Raw genomic sequence first — 20,643 nt, forward strand, 5'->3', positions numbered from 1 at the left:
TCTCACCCATAAACTTGAGCATTTTACTATACAGGCTCAGCAGCCATAATCAGAAAATCCAAAATCCAAAACTTTTTTGAGCACAGACATTTACCAGAGGTGAGAAGTTCTATAACTGATCTCCTGTGACTGGTCATGGTCTAAACACAGGTGCACTAAAAATACTAAAAACACTGTATAAAATTGCCTTCAGGACAAATTGTATATGAAACATAAATCAATTGTGTGTTTAAACTTGGGTCCCATCCCCAAGACATCTCATTATGTATATGCAAATATTCTAAAGTCCAAAATACTTCTGGTCCCAAGCATTTCAATTAAGGATAGTCAGCCTGTAATAGAATATAGGACACCCTTTTATATTAAGAACAATTATGAAATTCAAGTCAGATGACATTAAGTCCAGTTTTTTACCAAACAAACCCTGACAAAACCACAGATGCAATTAATCAGAAAATGCCCCCCCTTTTTTAATGGTGCCAGAAGGAATATTAACTTGATTATAAAGGTCTTATTTGGTTAATACTTTTTACATTTAAGGGAGAAATGTCATATTCTCACTGCTCCCCATCATTATCTCCCACCCCTCAAAGATTGTTTACCCAGATCTTCCTAGCCAGCCATTCTCTAACCTCACAGATGCCCAGTCCTTGCTTTTACCGTTTTTCATTACCCTTTACTCTTTTCATGTCCTTGCTTCCTTCCTTGTGAGGCACCCAGTATTCACACCACTTCACTGAGGACACTCCAAGCCTCTTGTATCCTGCTTCCTCAATCATATTCACCTGGAGAAGACCTCAGTCTTTGTTAAGCCACTTATTTAGCACCTGTACCCATGTAGCAAGGCCCGATGGGGGAAATTACATAACCATGATAACTGATTTCACATCAGATTCAAGACCACAGAGGGGGGCACTGGATACCATAAACTGTTGAGAGCCACAGCCGAAGGGGCCCCAGCAAACTTCCAGCTGCCAGCAAACTTCCAGCTGCCGGCTGAAGATTGGCTCACAGCGGCCCCAGCAACATCTAGCTGATTGGCTCCTCTGCAGTGATGCTCATTGGGCTGTTTCCCTGCCCTTTCAGACCATGGAGCTGCTCATTGGGGGACTTTTTTGGCTCCGCCCACGTGACCCAGCCAATCGGCCTCAAGAGCAGGAGGATTATGGGAGGTGGAAAGAGGCTTGTGGAAAGCCGGTGGTGGCAGTTGGGGCTCTGAGGTTTTTTCCTGAGAGGCTGTTTTGTTTGGCGTGTGTGGTTCTAAAAATAAGTTAGTTTCTTTTGACAAGTGGCTCCTGATTGTGCCCAGCCAGACTGCGGCATTTGGTTGCTCACACGGGGAGCGACTGAGGGTAAGTGATAAGGTAAACTGCTCGCCCCTGAGGGCAGGGCAAGAGGATGGGTAGCCATTTTAAGATTCCTTTTTTGTTTTGCTTCACTTTTGTTTTAAGTTGCCTGTCCCTGGAGATGAGTGAGACGGAAGAAAAACCGCTCACATCTGAGGAAAAACTATTTGCGTCTGAGGAACAGATAGGGAGAAAGGCTATAATGATTTTTTGTTGTTCCATTTTTATTTCATTCTGTCTCGATTTTGTTTGGTGTTATCTTGTTGGGTTGTATTATAGTAGAAATATGGGATCAGAAATTAGTAAAAAACAAACCAAAAGAGTGTTAAGTAAATTGTTAGAGGAAGGAGGCATCCCAGTAAAATCAAGAGCAGTCAGGGCATACGTTGATACAATACAAAAATGTAGCCCATGGCTTTTTAAGGAGGAGTTGTTAAATATATCACAATGGAACCATCATGGTGAAGATTTAAAAAGAATAGAAAAGAAAAGCCCAGGGACTCTGCCAGTTGGCACATTGCCATTGTGGACGTTGGTATCTTGTTTGCTTAGTCCAAAGCCTTCAGTTCAGACAATGGTAGAGGAAGGAGAAGACATATTGATTCAAGTAAAAGAGAAGGTCTCTCAAGTTAGTCAGACAGAGGAAAAGATTCAAGTAAAAGAGAAGGCCTCTCAAGCTAGTCAGACAGAGGAAAAGATTCAAGTAAAAGAGAAGGCCTCTCGAGCTAGTCAGACAGAGGAAAAAATTCAAGTAAAAGAGAAGGCCTCTCGAGCTAGTCAGACAGAGGAAAAAATTAAAGTAAAAGAGAAGGCCTCTCGAGCTAGTCAGACAGAGGAAAAAATTCAAGTAAAAGAGAAGGCCTCTCAAGCTAGTCAGACAGAGAAAGAAAGTGTAAAAGAGAAAAAGCCATCAGGGGGAAAGTTACAACAGGAGACTGCTACTAACACCTTTCTATCACCAGAGGGTGTAAGTGTCCAACCAACAGCACCACCTCTACAGGAGACTGCTACTAACACCTTTCTATCACCAGAGGACGTAAGTGTCCAACTAACAAGGCCACCTCCATATGCTGGGAGGCCCCCAACCCCCACAGTTGATAGTTGGGATCCTGAGACAAGATCTCAAATATTAACATGCCCTGTATTTGAGGCAGGAGGGCAGCAAGTTTACCATGTTTTAAATTTCAAAACAGTGAAGCAGCTAAAAGAGGCTGTAACAACCTGTGGTCCTCAAGCACCCTTCACTGTAAGCATGGTCAAATCCATTAACAACTTGAACATGACGCCAGCAGATTGGGCTAATATGTGTAAAGCTGTGCTAAATGGAGGACAATACCTGTTATGGAAGGTTGCCAATGAGGAATTTTGCAAGGAGACGGCTAGGCGAAATGCAGCAGCTGGTTATCCTCAGAGAAATCTAGATAAATTGTTAGAAAAGGGACCTTATGAGGATCAGCAGCAACAAATTGCATATGATCCTGGCGTATATGCACAAATTGCTGTAGATGCAGTTAGGGCATGGAAGACTTTACAAGGACATGGAGGTTTACAAGGTCAATTATCTAAGGTAATACAAGGAGCTAATGAACCTTACGCTGAATTTGTAGATAGGCTTATTCAAACAGCTACCAGAGTTTTGGGGAATACAGAACAAGCAATGCCATTAATAAAACAACTGGCTTATGAGCAAGTAAATCGTTGGTGCAGAGAGGTCATTAGACCATGGAAACATGAAGATTTAAACACATATATTAAATTATGTAGAGACATTAATGAATGAGCAAGTCGTGGCAGCTGCAGTAAAACAGGCTTTAGATGCCAGAGACATTAATGAACAAGGGCAAATTGTGGCAGCTGCAGTAAAACAGGCTTTAGATGCCAGGCCAAGAACATGCTACAATTGTGAACAAATAGGACATTTTAAAAGGAATTGCCCCATTGGAGGAGGGTTTAACAAAACTAGGTATCAAAGGAGTAGAATACCAGGTATTTGCCCACGATGCCGTAGAGGGAGACATTGGGCTAATGAATGCCGTTCTCAAACCACCATAGAGAGTACTCCATTATCAAAAAATGAACAAGGACCAGGTGTTTATCCACGATATCGTGGAGAAAGGCATCAGGCTCCGTTGCCAAAAAACGGACAGGGGGGCCCAATGCTCCGGGGCCCAAAACCACAAATATACGGAGCACTGGAGGAACCCAGCAACCCCATCAGGGTAGTGCCCAGGACACATTGTCCATCAGATCCCTCATCAGACAAACCAGAGGGAGCGCAGGGTTGGACATCTGCGCCTCCGCCAGAGCAGTACTAACTCCAGAGATGGGAGTTCAAATCATTCCCACAGGGGTGAAAGGACCTCTTCCCAAAGGAACAGTAGGCTTATTATTGGGACGCAGCTCTTCTACTCTAAAAGGACTTATGATAAGTCCTGGGGTAATTGATCCCGATTATGAAGGTGAAATAAAAATTATAGCCAGTTCTCCAAAGGGTATATCAGTAATTTCACCAGGAGATAGAATAGCACAGTTACTAATAATACCCAGCCTACATGATAAATTTTCCAGTCGTACTGTAGAAAGAGGTTCCAAGGGATTAGGCTCCACAGGTGTAGATTGGGCTATGCTTTCTTTAAATTTAGATTCTCGCCCCATGCTAAAACTAAATATTCAAGGACATGAATTTAATGGGCTACTGGATACAGGTGCAGACCTTAGCATCATCTCTCATCAAGAATGGCCAAAACATTGGCCATTACAACAAGCCACTCAAACGCTTCGAGGCCTAGGAGTGGCGACTAATCCCCATAGAAGTGCAATGGTATTAGATGGGAAGGATCCTGAAGGATGTGAAGGAACTATACAGCCATATGTATTGGATCATCTTCCCGTAAATTTACGGGGACGAGATGTTCTAGATCAATTAGGTTTGACATTAACAAATAACATCAACCAAAATGCACCCACTATTATGACTAGACAAGGTTTTAGGAAAGGAAAAAGATTAGAAAAACAAGAACAAGGTATAGCAGCACCAATACAAATAGATCAAGGAACAGACAGACATGGGTTGGATTTTCAGAAAGGGCCACTGAGACAATAAAAATTACTTGGAAATCAGAAAGACCAGTATGGGTTCCTCAGTGGCCCCTGACTAAAGAAAAGATACAAGCAGCCCATGACCTGGTCAAACAACAATTAGCAGAAGGACATATACAACCTTCTGTATCTCCCTATAATACTCCCATTTTTGTCATCAAAAAGAAATCTGGTAAATGGAGATTATTGCAAGATTTAAGAGCCATTAATAATGAGATGGTTATTATGGGACCTGCTCAATCGGGGATTCCTCAGTTGTCTGCTTTGCCAAAAACCTGGTATGCTTTAGTTATAGATATTAAAGATTGTTTTTTTTCAATTCCAATTCATCCTGAGGATAGTCCACGTTTTGCATTTACTATCCCTGCACTGAATCATGAAGGTCCTGATCAGAGATATGAATGGAAAGTACTCCCTCAAGGGATGGCTAACAGCCCAACTATGTGTCAAATTTATGTTAACAAAGTAATCCAGCCACTTAGAAATAAAAATCCTGAACTACAAATATTTCACTATATGGATGATGTATTATTAGCACACAAAGCTAAAAACACATTGCTAGAATGTTATGCCACACTTACAAACTTATTAAAAAAATATAATCTAGAGATAGCAATAGATAAAGTACAATTAAATTTTCCAATTAATTATTTAGGAGTTCTATTATCCTCAACCATGGTCCGTCCACCAAAAATTCAAATACGAGTAGATCAACTCAAATCACTTAACGACTTTCAAAAGTTATTAGGAGACATAAATTGGATAAGGCCTTATCTAGGTATACCAACAGGAGAGTTGGGACCTTTATTTGATATCCTAAAAGGTCCATCAGATCCAAATTCACCCCGCATGTTAACGCCTGAAGCAAGAAAGGCATTAAAAATCATTGAAACATATATGGAAAATATGCATTTGGATAGAATTGATATAAGTTTGCCTTTATTATTTATTGTACTACCAACAAAAAATATTCCTACAGGAGTATCTTGGCAAGAAGGTCCATTATTACGGATACATTTATCTTATTCTCCTAACACTATTCTTACTAGGTATCCTGAGGCTGTAGGACAATTAATACTCAAAGGAATAAAAGCAGCAAAGGGAGTGTTTGGAATTTCTCCCAATAAAATTATTACTCCATATACTATGAATCAAATTGATGAGTTAGCTAATGAGTTAAATACTTGGGCAATAATCATGTGCAAATCTAATGTTTCATTTGATAACCACTTACCATCTAATCCTTTATTGTCTTTTTGGTCATCGCATCCTGTAATTTTTCCAAAAATGACAAGAAAAACACCTATCATGAATGCTCCAAATATATTCACTGATGGATCAAATAATGGTACAGCAGCAATAGTTACACCTGATCAAACTTTTACATTTTTAGTACCCAAACAATCAGCTCAAAAGGTAGAGCTTAATGCAGTATTACAAGCTTTTGTGATGTTTAAAGATTCTGTATTTAATTTATTTTCCGATAGTCAGTATATAGTTAATGCTATAGTATCCCTTGAAGATGCTGGTAGGATTTCCCCTTCCTCTACTGTTTTCTCTTTGTTTTCCACTATACAAAGTCTAATCTGGGACAGAAAAGAACCTCACCCCCCTGCTGGTACAAAGACCTCTCCACAGGTGTGGCTGTATACTGGACCGGTAGTCAGTGACAGGTAAGATCCAATTGCAATGGTACCAACCTAACGGGTAAGGACCATATGTACTATTGGACAACCTAAGGCAGGCACGGTCCCTAAGCCACATGCTTGTTGTTTAAACAGAGAGGGGGAGATGTTGAGAGCCACAGCCGAAGGGGCCCCAGCAAACTTCCAGCTGCCAGCAAACTTCCAGCTGCCAGCAAACTTCCAGCTGCCGGCTGACGATTGGCTCACAGCGGCCCCAGCAACATCTAGCTGATTGGCTCCTCTGCAGTGATGCTCATTGGGCTGTTTCCCTGCCCTTTCAGACTACGGAGCTGCTCATTGGGGGACTTTTTTGGCTCCGCCCATGTGACCCAGCCAATCGGCCTCAAGAGCAGGAGGATTGGGGGAGGTGGAAAGAGGCTTGTGTTGGAGAGAGAGGCTTGTGGAAAGCCGGTGGTGGCAGTTGGGGCTCTGAGGGTTTTTCCTGAGAGGCTGTTTTGTTTGGCGTGTGTGGTTCTAAAAATAAAGTTAGTTTCTTTTGACAAGTGGCTCCTGATTGTGCCCAGCCAGACTGTGGCAATAAACAAATCTACCACAATTCCCTACTGAATTCATTTGCCTAGTCTGTTGACTATTTGTCTTTACCTTTCCTTTTCTTTAGTCCAGTCTCCCAACATTCTCTCACACCAACTCTCATGTGACAACTTCACCTTATATTTGAAGAGGTGAAATAGGTTCATTCCGAGGGAACTAACTCATTGCCCCACTTCACAGTTCTGCCACCCTTCCTGCCTGCAGCCACCATTGCCAATTTCCTTCCACAGGTTTGGTTCTAAGGTTCATTCTTCCACTTATGCCTTGGTCCCTTTGTCTTTAGATTTTTTTCAAGGGATTTGCTTCAGTCAAGATCTCTACATTTATCTCTATCTCTACATTATTCTCTTTTGTATTGTCAGGTATTTTCCCCCAACTGTGTCTTTTTTCAGTTTACATAAAAACTTGCTCTTAATGTCTTCCACTTTAAAATACATCCAAGTTTTGCCTTCTACCCCAGCAATTTTATTTTACAACAAAGTTTTTAAAAATAATGTTCCCTCCTACCAATTTTTTTGCCCCTACTTGGTCCTTGATCTTCTCCAAATAGGCCTCTAATCTCCACTGAAACAGCTCTTACGAAGAGAAACCAAATCTCCCACATTCTCATGTTTCCCCTAAAGACAGTTTCCCTTGAGGATGAAGTGGCTGTTTCCACTTCTTCCTTTACCACTGGGCCTGGGGCTGAGATGAATGAATTCTTTGAGTGCTAAATGTCTCCTTTCCCTTGTTCCACTGTACTTCACAAAACTCTCATTCATAGTTCCAGATGTTTTCTGACTCCACACTTGGACATATGTATCTTGATGTATTGGCTGGGGGGAAAAAAACCTATGTTAATGTCAAGTGGATCTTAAATGCTGCCAGGGAATTTTACCTTACTGCCCTTGTCTAGTCTCATTCTCCATTTTTTTTTTAGGCAACTGTTTCTCGATTTTCAAACTTGAAATACCTCCCTGCATACTCAATCTGGGCTGATGACCTTGACTGCTGTTTCACTTTCAAAAAAAAAAAGTCATCAGATGAGAACTTCTACAGGCTTCCCACCTCTGCATGTGCCATGCAGCACAGGTGAGCTGTCCTCGCTGCCCACTGAGGCCAGACTCCCCCTCTCCTGTTCAAAGACATCATTGTGGCAATTTCTTCCTCCTCACGTATCATCAGTTCTGTTCTCTCGATCTTGTTTTTCCTTTAGTGTATTAAGTATGTTGTCCTCCAAAGTCTCAAACCCACTTTCTAGATATGGCCTCATTTCTCTGCTTTGTCTCCAGAGTTTCTTGAAGGAGTCACTATAATATTGTGTCCTATTCTTCTATCCTACTCTTGAATTCACTCCAGTCAGACTTTTGCCTGAACCACTCTACTGTGACTGTCATCACGGCCTCTGACAATGATTACATTGCCTGATCCAGTGACAAGTTCTGTCCTCTACTTAACCTATCGGCATTTGGCCTTACCAAATCGCGACACTGGTTTTCCACACAGTGCTAGTGCTACAAAGTCAAGGGTGTCTCATGCTTTAGCCATTGTGTAACTTTTCTCCATCCTCACTTGATGATCTCATCTAGTTTCATGGACCTAAACACAATCTGTGCTCTGGCAACTCTTAGTGAATGTATCTTTAGCCAATAGTTTTCCCAATCTCCAAACTAGCTTTTTTTTGTGTGTGTGTCATCAGAGGAATGTTCAATAGACATCTTAATACATATATAAAACCAGTTCCCATTTCCTGAAGCCTTTCCTTGGCTCAGTTAATGGTAACCATCTTTATAATCACTCATGGTTAACAATCTTGGTGTAATGCTTAATGTTTTTTCACACACTATAGCCAGCTATTCAGCATACTCTTTCAGTTTTACATTCAAAATACATTTGATCGATAAAGTTTTTAGTGAATTCACTGTTACTACTTGGGCCAAAACCCTCCGTTTTTCACTTAAATTATGCCAGTTGTCTCCTAATCAATTTCTATGCTTCAGCCCTTGTCCCACCACCCCTGCTCCCAACAGTCCGTCATCAACACCAATCTACATGATCCTGTTACCATGGAGGTCAGCCAGTGTCACTTCTCCGCTCCAAACCCTGGCTTCCTGTCTCTGAGCAAAGACTCAACCGTCTTCCCCGCTCTCCTATTGCTTCATTCAGTTACCTTCCTCATTTACTCTACCCTGAGTACTCTGAAAGCCTGAATCTTCACACTTTCCAGGCATTTTTTGCACATTTCCTTCCATTTTTTAAATGCTCTTCATCCAAACACCCATGTAGCTCCCTCCCTACTCATTCATATCTTCAAATGCACTCGACTGCCATATTTGAAATCACAACTCCTGCCCACACAAAACTCTCCTTCCCTGCTTTTGTTTTCCATAGCCAACTAACATACTATTATTTGTGTCTTTTCCCTTTCAATAGAAAGGGAAATGCTAATCCCATGAAGGTAGGACTCTTGTGTTTGTTCAGTGTGTATCCATCCCTACTCCCTCAGGTAGTGTTTGGATGGAGGTCAGCCAGTGTCACTTTGTTGGAACTCAACAAATATTTGTTGAATGAAAGACCACATTTTTGTCCAAGAACAGGAGTCAGTTCTCTATATTCTGCTCAATTTTTCAGCTGTATTACTAGTGATTACTCTTTCCTGCAAATGTTTCTCTCCATGTTTCCATGACTCCAAACTCCAATTTTCTACTTACATTACTGGTCACTTCTGTGAGTTTTTCCTTGACTGTTTCTCTTTTATCAGACCTTGAAATGTGGAGGTCCTCAGGATCTGTCCTTGACCATGTTCACTATACTTTTTTTTCCTAGTGCTTTTAAATACCACCTCTCTGTTGGTGATTCATGTATCTCTGACCTACATGCCTTCTCCACATTCCAGTTATTCCCAGCTCTTACTCTGCATTTTTCTTTGGATATCTAATATCTACCATCTTAAACTTACCATGGTCAAAACAGCACAATTGATTTTTCTTCCCTATAAGCCATTACTTCACCCCACCTCCAAACACTTTCTAGATGATTATGCCAAAAATTTCTTTGAGACAGACTTCATCTTGTTCACTACAACCGACAAAAATGCCTGCCACCATTGTAACAACTCAATAAAAATGTTTATCTTCTGGATACTTAGTGGAAGTTCCTCTACTAGGGAAAAATAATTTGGATTATTCCTGTTTTGACTTCATTTTCCTTATTTTTAAAGCTAAGAATGAGATAAAATATGTGAAAAGACAAACCATAATATTTGGGCCATGGTAGGTGTTCAATAAATCTTAGTTAACTTCCTTTCTATAAATTCCATTCAATCTTCATGATCATTCTTAAGATTAGATTAAGAGGAACTTCACATAATTATCTTGTGGGATCATTAGAGTCTTTTGATGTAGGTATTATTATCATTTTTTAAGATGAGGAAATTGAAGCTCAGAGCAGGATAATTATGTAGAATTTAAATAAGGGGAAGCTTCTGAACTTTTTAATACAATACCTGTCTTATGGTAGGTATGCAATCCAAATATAAGCTTCCTTTCCTAAGAACTCCTTGCCGGGTTATCCTCGAGTCGCTGTTATTCACAGAAATCGTTTAAGCCACATTGCAACAGCACATCTCCACTGTATATTTCTTCATCACAAGGAATGCAGTAAAGATTCGCAAATCTGGTCTAGAGAGGAGGACAGTGAGTGGAACCCCGTATTCCTGAGTTGGTATTCTTTTTTTTTTTTTTTTTTTTTAATAATATGATCCCTCTTGCGTGGTTGCAAGGAACTAAGTTCCAAAGGTGAATCCAAACACAACCTGGGAGAGCTAATTCCAAGTGGTTGGCACATAGGTGTTCAGTGACTGTGGGAGAGAGCAACAGGCATTCTTTGCATGTCCTTGTGACTCTTGTTCTCTCCATTACTCCTACTCTTTAAAATAAGAGAGAAAGGTTGGTTATAAATGAAGGGATTAAACTGGTAAACGATCTAGAGCAAACAGATTTTTTTTATTAAGTGCAGGACATGCTATTCATGCTCACATTAAACAAGGGATCAACACATTTAATCAAGAGATTGTCATTAGTTTCTCAAATGATTTTAGAGCACTTTGGTCCCACCCAATTCTTTTGTGAGAGATCCTTTAAAGTAATACAGTTCCCCTCAGAGAATGTTCCAAACAATCAGAAAGGTAAGTCATAGTCTGAAGGAGTGTTTTCATCTTACATTCCAGTTTGTTCAAATACTTTTGAAAAAGAAAACTTTGCCAGGTCTCACCAGCACCTCTAGGCAAGGTGGTCCGATGTGGGACTAACAATAGAGCAATTAGAATTCTCCCACTAAGAACTCACTAAAACAAGACTGCAAGAGTGTTTGGGGTCCATTCTGCTGATCTGTAAACTGTGAAGCTTCAAGTCTTGAAGACAATCACTGAAATAAGTATTCTCTTATGATTATTAGTAATAAGTCATATTCATTGCTTTGTCACAGTTCTAACTGTATGATTTTGATGGCTTGAATGTAAATTTTCTGAAAATTAGACCTGAGTTAAGAAAAAAAAATTCCTCCATTTATTACTTCTTTGTTCTATAAATTTTTAGTTACTGGCCTTTTTGAAGCCAGAAAATAAGCAATTCAATTTTCATTACAGTTGCTGTCGTCATCTCTATCATTGTCCTTGAAGCTTTCTGATTTAGAGGAAGTTCAGGCTGTGGGGATAAGATGAATTTATATGTGTTGTCATTAGAACAGCACCCAGAACAGGTCAACTGAAATTGTAATGAGCACACAGCCTTTTCTTATTAGGAACCCAGGCACTGTGCTAAAGATCTAATACATACAATACATTCATTTCTTATAATAACCTTGGAAGGCATTATTACTTTACTTTCCACATAAAGAAAATGAAATTCATAAAGTTAAGTGACCCAAGCAAAAAATGTACCAAAGTCACCCAGTAAGCCCTTTCTACTTCCCACACTTCCTCTGGGTTATCAATATAATACTAATTGCTCTTATGAATGTAAAGAAAGTTAACACATTTCAAAAGGCAATTACTATTCTCCTAACAAAGTTCTTTTTAAAACAGAACTACAAAAGAAGAGTTTTTGATTTTCACATCACTGGTTTGTAATCTATAAGCATTGAACCATCAAGTTTTGAATGATGATTACTGAAATAAGTATTCTTTTGTAATAAGAAGCTGTAAACACAACTATGCTCTTAAATTGTATATACCTTCTGATATAGGTATGGAGGACTTAGAGTTCTAACAGATATTTATATATGTTCACAAAGAAGCATCTTTGCCTTTGGGCCTAATATTTTCAAAAATTTCTTTTTGTAGTATTTATTGAGGATGGGGTTTCATTTATCATTCAATATATGATTAATATTTATCCTTTTAAATATAAATATAGTGTTATCTTTCTTCTATTATTTTCCTTATATTTTCAGTAAGTACCTTTTGCTCACCCTACTTAATATTTATTGTTGCAATAAAGATCATATTTTTACAAATGAAACCAGAGAATTGTTTCTTTTCATAGCTGCATCTTAGGTTGGAAAGCTGAGTAAAGTGAAAAATCTCCAATAGTCAAAATTACTATAAAATTTTCTTTAATTTTTTTTGTAAAGTACTATACATATGATATGTGAATTTAATCTAGGTTCTCTTATTCATTCAGTAGTGTTTATCCATGGTCCTCCACTAATCACACTTTATTTCCTTTCTTGAAGATGTTGATCTAACCATCACAATCATTTACTACTTAGACAATGTGTTTTAAAATCATTCACAAATTTTCCCAGTGATTTAACAAATGTTCATTGTTGATTTCAGGTTTAATTGCATCCATTGTAAGCACAGAAAAAGAGAAATTGTCCTATAATTTAAAACTTAAAAATGATTTATTATCACTATAATGAGAACACACTAACTAGTATTTGTTCCTTCCTCAAGCATGGTCGAACTTTCCTATTAATAAGCATTTTTATTCATGCTCTAAAAGTAAAAAGATTATATGTTTGTGTGTACTCTTACGCATATTTAGGTTTGCATTATTTCACAAGAACTGAGTGAAAAAATACCCTAGATAAGGAATTGCCACGTGTGAAGTCTTCTGTTGTGTTGGTATCAAATATAAGGCTCTCAGTCTAAGCCCTGATGGCCGTCTCTAAGTATATGGGTTTGATATAATTGGACACCTCAAGAAAGGTACAACAAGCAAGAGAATGGGCATAGACCTCCTCAGAGCACTGAATGTTCCTGCCCATGACAGGAAATGATTTTGCTGTAAGCCTTGTCAGTCAACATCACCTCTCCAAAGAATCAAATTAGTAAGTAGATGTCAGTAAATGTTGAATAATGACTCTTGGTCCTCCAAAAACATTACAGCAAATGGAAATGAGGAGTAAAATGAAATCACCACCTCACTTCCTCCTCCCAATTTCACTGTGAGAGAATTGAGCCTAAGAAGAATAAATGTCACGTTAAATTTATTGCACAAAATGACAAATTGTCATTATATGTAATGACATAATTGGCCATTGTAGTTAATGGAGTAGGACTGGAAAAGTCTCAAATCCCTGTTTGGGACAGAATTGGGAGGGAGAATTATAAAAACAAATCAGTAATATATTTCCTCTTGAAGGAATTTGGAGTAACAAGGTTATAAAATCTTGATCCAACAAAGCTTGTCTAATATCTCTGTATTCAGTGTCTTTAATTTTTATTGGTCTTCCCATTAACTTTATACATTATACATTACTGTGTTTAATAATGATTGCATACAATATTATAGTTTAGCAAACACTTTCTCTCTTGCAGACATCTTCCCAACAATACAGTGATTTTCAGTGGTGTCACCATCTACTAAAGAATATAAGCTTCTGGCCAACTGGAGCCATGTCCTATCTATATCCATAGTCCTGTGTCCACTCATGGTAGACATTCAAAAAAATATTATCTTTTTGGATAAATGCCAAAGAAGGACACAGGATCAGAAAGGTTAATTTACTGGAGACCTGTAAACCATAGAGCTGGGAATTTGTTCTAGGCCTTTAGCTCTAAATTTTTTTTAATTTGTTCTTTTTAGATACAACAACAGTAGAATGCATTTTGATGTGTTATACATACATAGAGTATAACTTATTCTAACTAGGATCTCATTCTTATGGTTGTACATGATGTGGAGTTTCATTGGTTGTATATTCTCTATATGAACATGGAAAGTTATGTCCAATCCATTCTACTGTCTTTCTTATTCCTATCCCCATTCCCTTCCCTTCATTCCTCATTGTCTAATCCACTGAAATTCTATTCTCCTTGTGACCTCCTCCCCCAGTTGTGCGTTAGCATCCACATGTCAGACAGAACATTTGACCTTTGGATTTGGGGGATTGGCTTATTTCACTTAGAATAATAGTCTCCAGTTTTCATCCATTTACAGAAGAAGTCATAAAGTAATTCTTTTTATGGCTGAGTAATATTCCATTATGTAAATATATACCACATTGTCTTAATTCATTCATCTGTTGAAGGCCACCTAGGTTGTTTCCACAGTTTAGCTATTGTGAATAGAGATGCTATAAACATTGATGTGGCTGCATCACTGTAGTATGCTGATTTTGAGTCCTTTGGAGTGATATGACTGGGTAAAATGGTGCTTCCATCCATTCTAAGTTTTCTGAGGAGTCTCCATACTGCTTCCCAGAGTGGTTGCACCAATTTGCAGTCCCACTAGCAATGTACAAGTGTACCTTTTTTTTCCCACATCCTCACCAGCATTTACTGTAACTTGTATTCTTAATAATTGCCATTCTGACTGGAGTGAGATGGAATCTCAGTGCAGTTTTAATTCGCATTTCTCTAATTGCTAGAGTTGTTGAACATTTTTTCATATACATGTTGACCATTTCTTCTGTGAAGTGCCTGCTCAGTTCTTTTGCTAATTTATTGATTGGGTTATTTGGTTTTTTGATGTTAAGTCTTTTGAGCTCTTTATATATCCTGGAGATTAATGCTCTATCTGAGGCGTAGGTGACCAAGATTTTCTCCCATTCTGTAGGTTCTCTCTTCACACTCTTGATTGTTTCCTGTGCTGTGAAGAACTTTTTAGTTTGATACCATCCCATTTATTGATTCTTGAACTCTAAATTCTATGTCATTTGCTCAACATGGTTAAACAGATATCTCTTAGCAAATGCATGTATCTATGCATTTGATTCATGCTTTTCAAAATTGTTTAAGATAATATGCATAGGGATATTTTCAGGTTGATTTGTCTGTTTTTTTTTTCCTCATGTAAATTTCAGGAATATTCTCTTTGATATCTTAGTAAAACTGCACAATTATTTTAATAATATTTGTAAAGATGATTACCCTCAAAATGTTAGAATATTAGGATATTATCAAAGATAATAACTATTTCCCTCTACAGTTTTTAAGAATAAACCTAAATAAACTGATAAATCTGCACATTTCTGTTCTTTCCACTTTGTTGGAGTAGCTGTCAGGGGAAATGAGGATCTTGATAATCTCTGTCGCATGTAGCTTGGAAATGTATTGATTCTGTTTTAAATTCAAGCCTGTAAGAGTTTTGCCCCCTAGGAATGCTTTCCAAAGGGACTTTCAAAGTCATTTACAGGATGTGAGCTTCAATTCTGCCCTTTAAACTTCGCTGTTTTCTAGCAATTATTGCAGTTAATTTAATTGTGTGGCATCTTGAACTAGTGATCTTGTCACACAATAAAATGAATTAACTCATTTCCATCAACATCCATCAATGTCATAACAGCAATCATGTGAGCTTTTACAGCAATCCTCTGAAAGGGACTTCTTTTCTTTCTTTTCCTCACAATCCTTTATGATTTTTCTACTTTGCCTCTTTTCATTCAGAGAGCTAAGCTGAACTCTTGATTGTTGATTTCCTTTCCCAACCAAGAGTGACATGGTTTTTAAAAACCTTGTGGTGTTGCGAAAGCTGGCAATTTAAAGGAAATTACTTTTGCCTGGGGTAGTTGGTAAGAATTGCCATTTACCATCTACAATGATCCTGACTCATCAAACGTACAAATGACTGTGATTTTAAGCAAAAGCCTTAACTACTTCTAGCTGTTAATCTTTAATCATTCAATGCCATTCACACGTTCTTTGGGCATGTTTCCTACTTAAGACACAAATCGCCACTTATCATTCCAATATGAAATAAAACTGTACTGTGAAACACATTCATAATGTATCTATTATCACTCATAATCTTTGTTAATGCTTTTACACCCTGGGACTCAAATTCCTACTAGCATTCTTTTCTTCTGTCCATTTTATTTATTCCCCACCTCCATACTTTTTATTTGTTTGTTACACTGAGAACTGAACCCAGGGGCTTGTGTGTGTCAGGCAAATCTTTTGCCATTGATCTGCATCTTCATGCAGCTCCCTGTTGTTTTTTAATAAGGGAAATTTATTTACTGGATTTTGGGTTTGTTTGCCTTTTTCTTATTACTCTTCATTTTTATTATTTAAATATGAATCTTTTATTTTATTTTTATTACCATCTTGACTTACTCTTTCTCTCCTGACACCTATTTTCTTAGTATATGTTAATATTTTTGATACGTTTACATTCACTTTAAGCAGAATCATTTTATTTTATTTATTTATTTATTTTGGTTTGCATTTTCTAAGAATTTTTTAAACATCTAATTTCAGCAAAACCTGTTTAACAGTCATACTACTTCAATACTCAGGCACTGGTATATAAGCACTGGTAAGCTATGGCTGGTGTCACCCCAGTCTCCCTCGGCCTCCACCCCCTATTTCATGAAGTTCTGGAATGATGTCAGTCTTGGTGTCCTGCCTGCCCCCTGGCATGAATGTGACCCAGGTATAAGCAGGTGATGCAGGCCTGACCAAACATGGCACATCATTTTCCAGTCCACAGAGATCATTCCAAATATTAGGCTCCTGACTCAAGGAGAGATATCAGGGCCCATATTCCCTGCCCCACAGGGAAAACCTGTTAGTGATTGAAGAGAATGAAACCAAGACACAAAGAGAAGCATTAAAAAAAAAAAAAAGAGTCAAGGTATAGACACAGAGCTGTAGCCACACGGCGTCAGTCCTGAGATTCAGCAGGCCCTTTGGATTTGCCTTCAGTCTTTAAGTGAGAAGGAATGTTTCTTTTTTAAAAAATTTATTTTGAGATGATTTCTTTCATAACAAAGTCTTAACTAATATAATACCTAATACTAAATCAAACCAAATGTTAGGCAATATTAGGAGATAAAAGGCTAACTCACATTGATGTGAAGGAAAATGGTCTTTTATGCACAGTACAGACAGAATTGGTAAATCAAGGAATGATGTTGGTAACTGGCATAATATGGAAGCTATGCAGGGTCATCTATGACTTTTATTAGCACATTATTTAAAGCAGTGAGAACAATATTTCTTATATGAACAAGAAGCTTTAGAAATATTTGAAAACTTTATAGGAAAAAAAGCTGAAAATCTGCAGAAGTTCATTTTTATGGAAAAAAGAAAAGCTGATATTTTTTGCTTTTTGGTGTGTGGTGGGTACTGGGGATTAAACCCAGGGGCCCTTAACCAGGGGCTAGGAAAGCTGATTTTTGAAGAATCAGGAAGCTTCAGCATTCCCATCTGTCACATTACCTGCAGCAGGCATGGACGAAGACAGTAGGAAGAGGCTTTCACTCACATAAGTGATGGGTTAATGAGGAAGGCTACTGACTTGAGCAGATTTCCAAATCTGACCCTTTTAGAAGCAGATGCCCTCTAATATCTTAAAGAAGGAAGCACCACCTAGGGAATTACAAGGAAGGAAGTGATCCACAGTGGTGCATACTGGAAGAGAGCTAACCGCACTGGCATTTTTATTAGTAATATTTTTATTACTGTTACATGGTTCCATATAAATATTTAGTGCCTGCCCCTACCTTGTCTATCCAAGTTGGCTTATTATTTTAGATGGATATTTATCTATTATTTTATATGAATTTTCCAGGAATATATATCTATGTAATATTAGAGCATTTGTATCCCATTTGTATACAAACCTAAAAAGGCTGAGGACTACATAAAAATTTACATAATAAGATGATCTGGAGTAAAAGGGAATAAAAGGAAGAAACAGAACCAGAAATATGTTGAAGGGTAAGGTTAAGGCAGAAACAAAATGATTGGTGCAGAGTCCTTAGTTAGTTTATACGCTATTCAAATTTTGTATAAAATAAGGTGACAATTCCATAACAAATCAGATTATTAACATTCTTGCTCTTATGCTACCAAGTTGGCTATGTTGGTTAGACTAAAAAATGGGGGAATGATTGAAGAATAATTTGAATAATTTTACCCACTTTGTTAATTAGACACAGAGTAGACATATAGGTGCATTAGAAAAGAGATTTTTGTCCATTTTTCACTTTGGGATCTCTAGGATCCTGACACATGATAGATGCTCAATAAATACTAATTTATTAATCAAATTTTTAAGAAAATGGTTTATATGCTTAAGTTCTAATTTATTTTTAATTTTATTCTTAAGTTATTTCCATATATACTTATTTGTTAAATAGATTTTCAATTTACACTCATGTCTGCAATTCATACATATATTCAACATGGTTTTTCAAAATTCAAAACATACAAAGGAGTATATCATTAGAGAATCCTTCCCCTACCCTATTCTGGCCACCCACTTCCTCTATTTAGAGGCAGCCACTGTTACAAGTTTCTTGGGCTTCCCTGTATGGATGGTCCACGTGAATATAAGAGTATGACCACCTACATCCATATTGAGCTCAGCGATACACCACTCAGATTTTCAAAGGTGAATTTTTTTTGTACCACGTCATAAGAGTATTGTCAGCAAGCAGTCTGTTAGCTCATTTTAACCCCACTCAGCGGTCTTCTTAGCAGCACATTTGCTCTTCCAAGGCCACAAACTTCCCAGGACAGTGCACAACCAGTGACAGAAAGATCAGGGACATAAAGTCCCAGCCATGTCAGTCTGATGCTAGACATGTCCAGTGGGCCAATTCAATTACAGAGTTCTTCATGGGTCAGCTGAGGCCATCAAGTCTGTTTTGACTTCTCTTTGGTTAAATCCTGCTTCTGCACTGGCCTTTCCACAGATAGCACTCCCAACAGTCCCCATTCCCAGAATGCTGGATTTTTCAGTGGTAAAACTAAGGCTGTTCCAGGAAAACTGACAAATAGGTCATCCTGTCCATAAGTGTTGATCCAAGGACACCAGCTAATAAACATCCCGAACACTGAACTCAGTCTCATCAACAGCTTCCAGGGGAACTTGGCCTGTGACAATAGCAAGAGTGGCCTGGAAAAGTAGGTGATTTGGTAGAGTTCAGAGATGAATCTCTTACCACCAAGTTGGCATTGAGCACCCCATCTTATGGTAAGTGGAACAGGTAGACCCTGACACAAGGTGATGGCCCAATTGTTGACACTTTCACTCATGATAAAGTTGGATCATTCACAAAGGAATGAAAATTGCTAGCACATGCAGCCTAGTAGGAATTTGAAAATTATGGAGGAGAGTCACTTTAAGGACAGGGATTGGATATACTGTGATTGTTGCTCTATTAAAGATAAACAAAAGGCTGAGAGTGATTCATGGGCAATTAAAAGCTAAGTGTGAAAGCCAGAAGGCTTCCTTGGAAGCCAAGAGACTCTTAATTCCTGCAGTGGGAGGGCAAAGAAAGCTGAAGAACATGCTCAGGTTTTGATCATCAGAATATCTGGGAGTCAAGGACGTTAACCTCCCAACTGAGGCAGGTCTGCCTTGACAAGGTTATGGCCCTGTTGGGAAAAGATAGAACCCTGACCCTTTGGATGGACAAATTAGCATTGATGGCCTTGAAAATCTTTGAGTCCCAGATTCCCTGAACTTTCTGAGCCCATGGAAGTGAATTTCGCTCCTCTTAAGGGTTGGCACTCCTCTCGTGTTTCTTCCAATCCTTCCCCTGCCCTCCTGACCACTAGATGCATAACTGAGGTTAAATTAAAGAATAACCCACCCAGGGTTGCACAAGGCCCAATAAGTGAGGAAAAGGACCCCAAAAGAGCTGAAACCTGCAGCTGTCATGTACTGGCAAAAGCAAGGGGAGTGCCATAGGAGTGAATTCCAAGGGTGCTTGGTCAAAAAGCCTGAGATATAAGACTGGTTATGGGAGAGTTTATTTATTTTCCCGAGGTACACTATACTCTGACTAGGTTCCCAACAGATAGGGCCAACGTAAGCATTAGCTACTAAATAATAATTCAGTCAGATACCACCTCACCCCAGGAAGAGTGGCTGTTATTGAAAAACAATATAATAAATGCTGGTGAGGATATGGGGGGAAAAGGAACTCTAATATACACTGCTGTTGGGAATGTAAGAGAATAGAGCCATCATGGGTACAGAATGGAGGTGCCTCAGAAATTAAAATAGAGCTGCCATATGATCCAGCTATCCCAGTTTCAGATATGTATCCAAAGGAAATGAAATCATCACACTAAAGAGATACCTGAATGCCCATGTTTATTGCAGCACTATTCATAATACTTGAGTTATGGAATCAGTCTGAGTACCCATCAACAGATGAATGAATGAAGAAAATGTTGTATACATAAACAATGGAAGATTATTCAACCACAAAGAAGAATGACATCTTGTCCTTTGCGGCAAAGTAACTAAAGGACATTATGTTAAGTGAAATAAGCCAGACACAGAAAGAGAGGTATCACATGTTCTCTCTCAAATGTAGAAGCTGAAAAAAGCCAATATGAATGTTGAATAGAAATTAACAGATGGGGGGTGTGTGTGAATAAAGGGAGTTTGGATTTGATCAGTGCATGCCATATGCATGTCAGAAAGAGCACACTGAACCCCATTAATATATGCTATTAGTACATATTCATTGAAAATAAAAATTCATATTCTTGGAGAACTGACAAATTAATA

This window comes from Marmota flaviventris, chromosome 9 (assembly GCF_047511675.1).
Source record: "Marmota flaviventris isolate mMarFla1 chromosome 9, mMarFla1.hap1, whole genome shotgun sequence".
NCBI classification, from domain to species: Eukaryota; Metazoa; Chordata; class Mammalia; order Rodentia; family Sciuridae; genus Marmota; species Marmota flaviventris.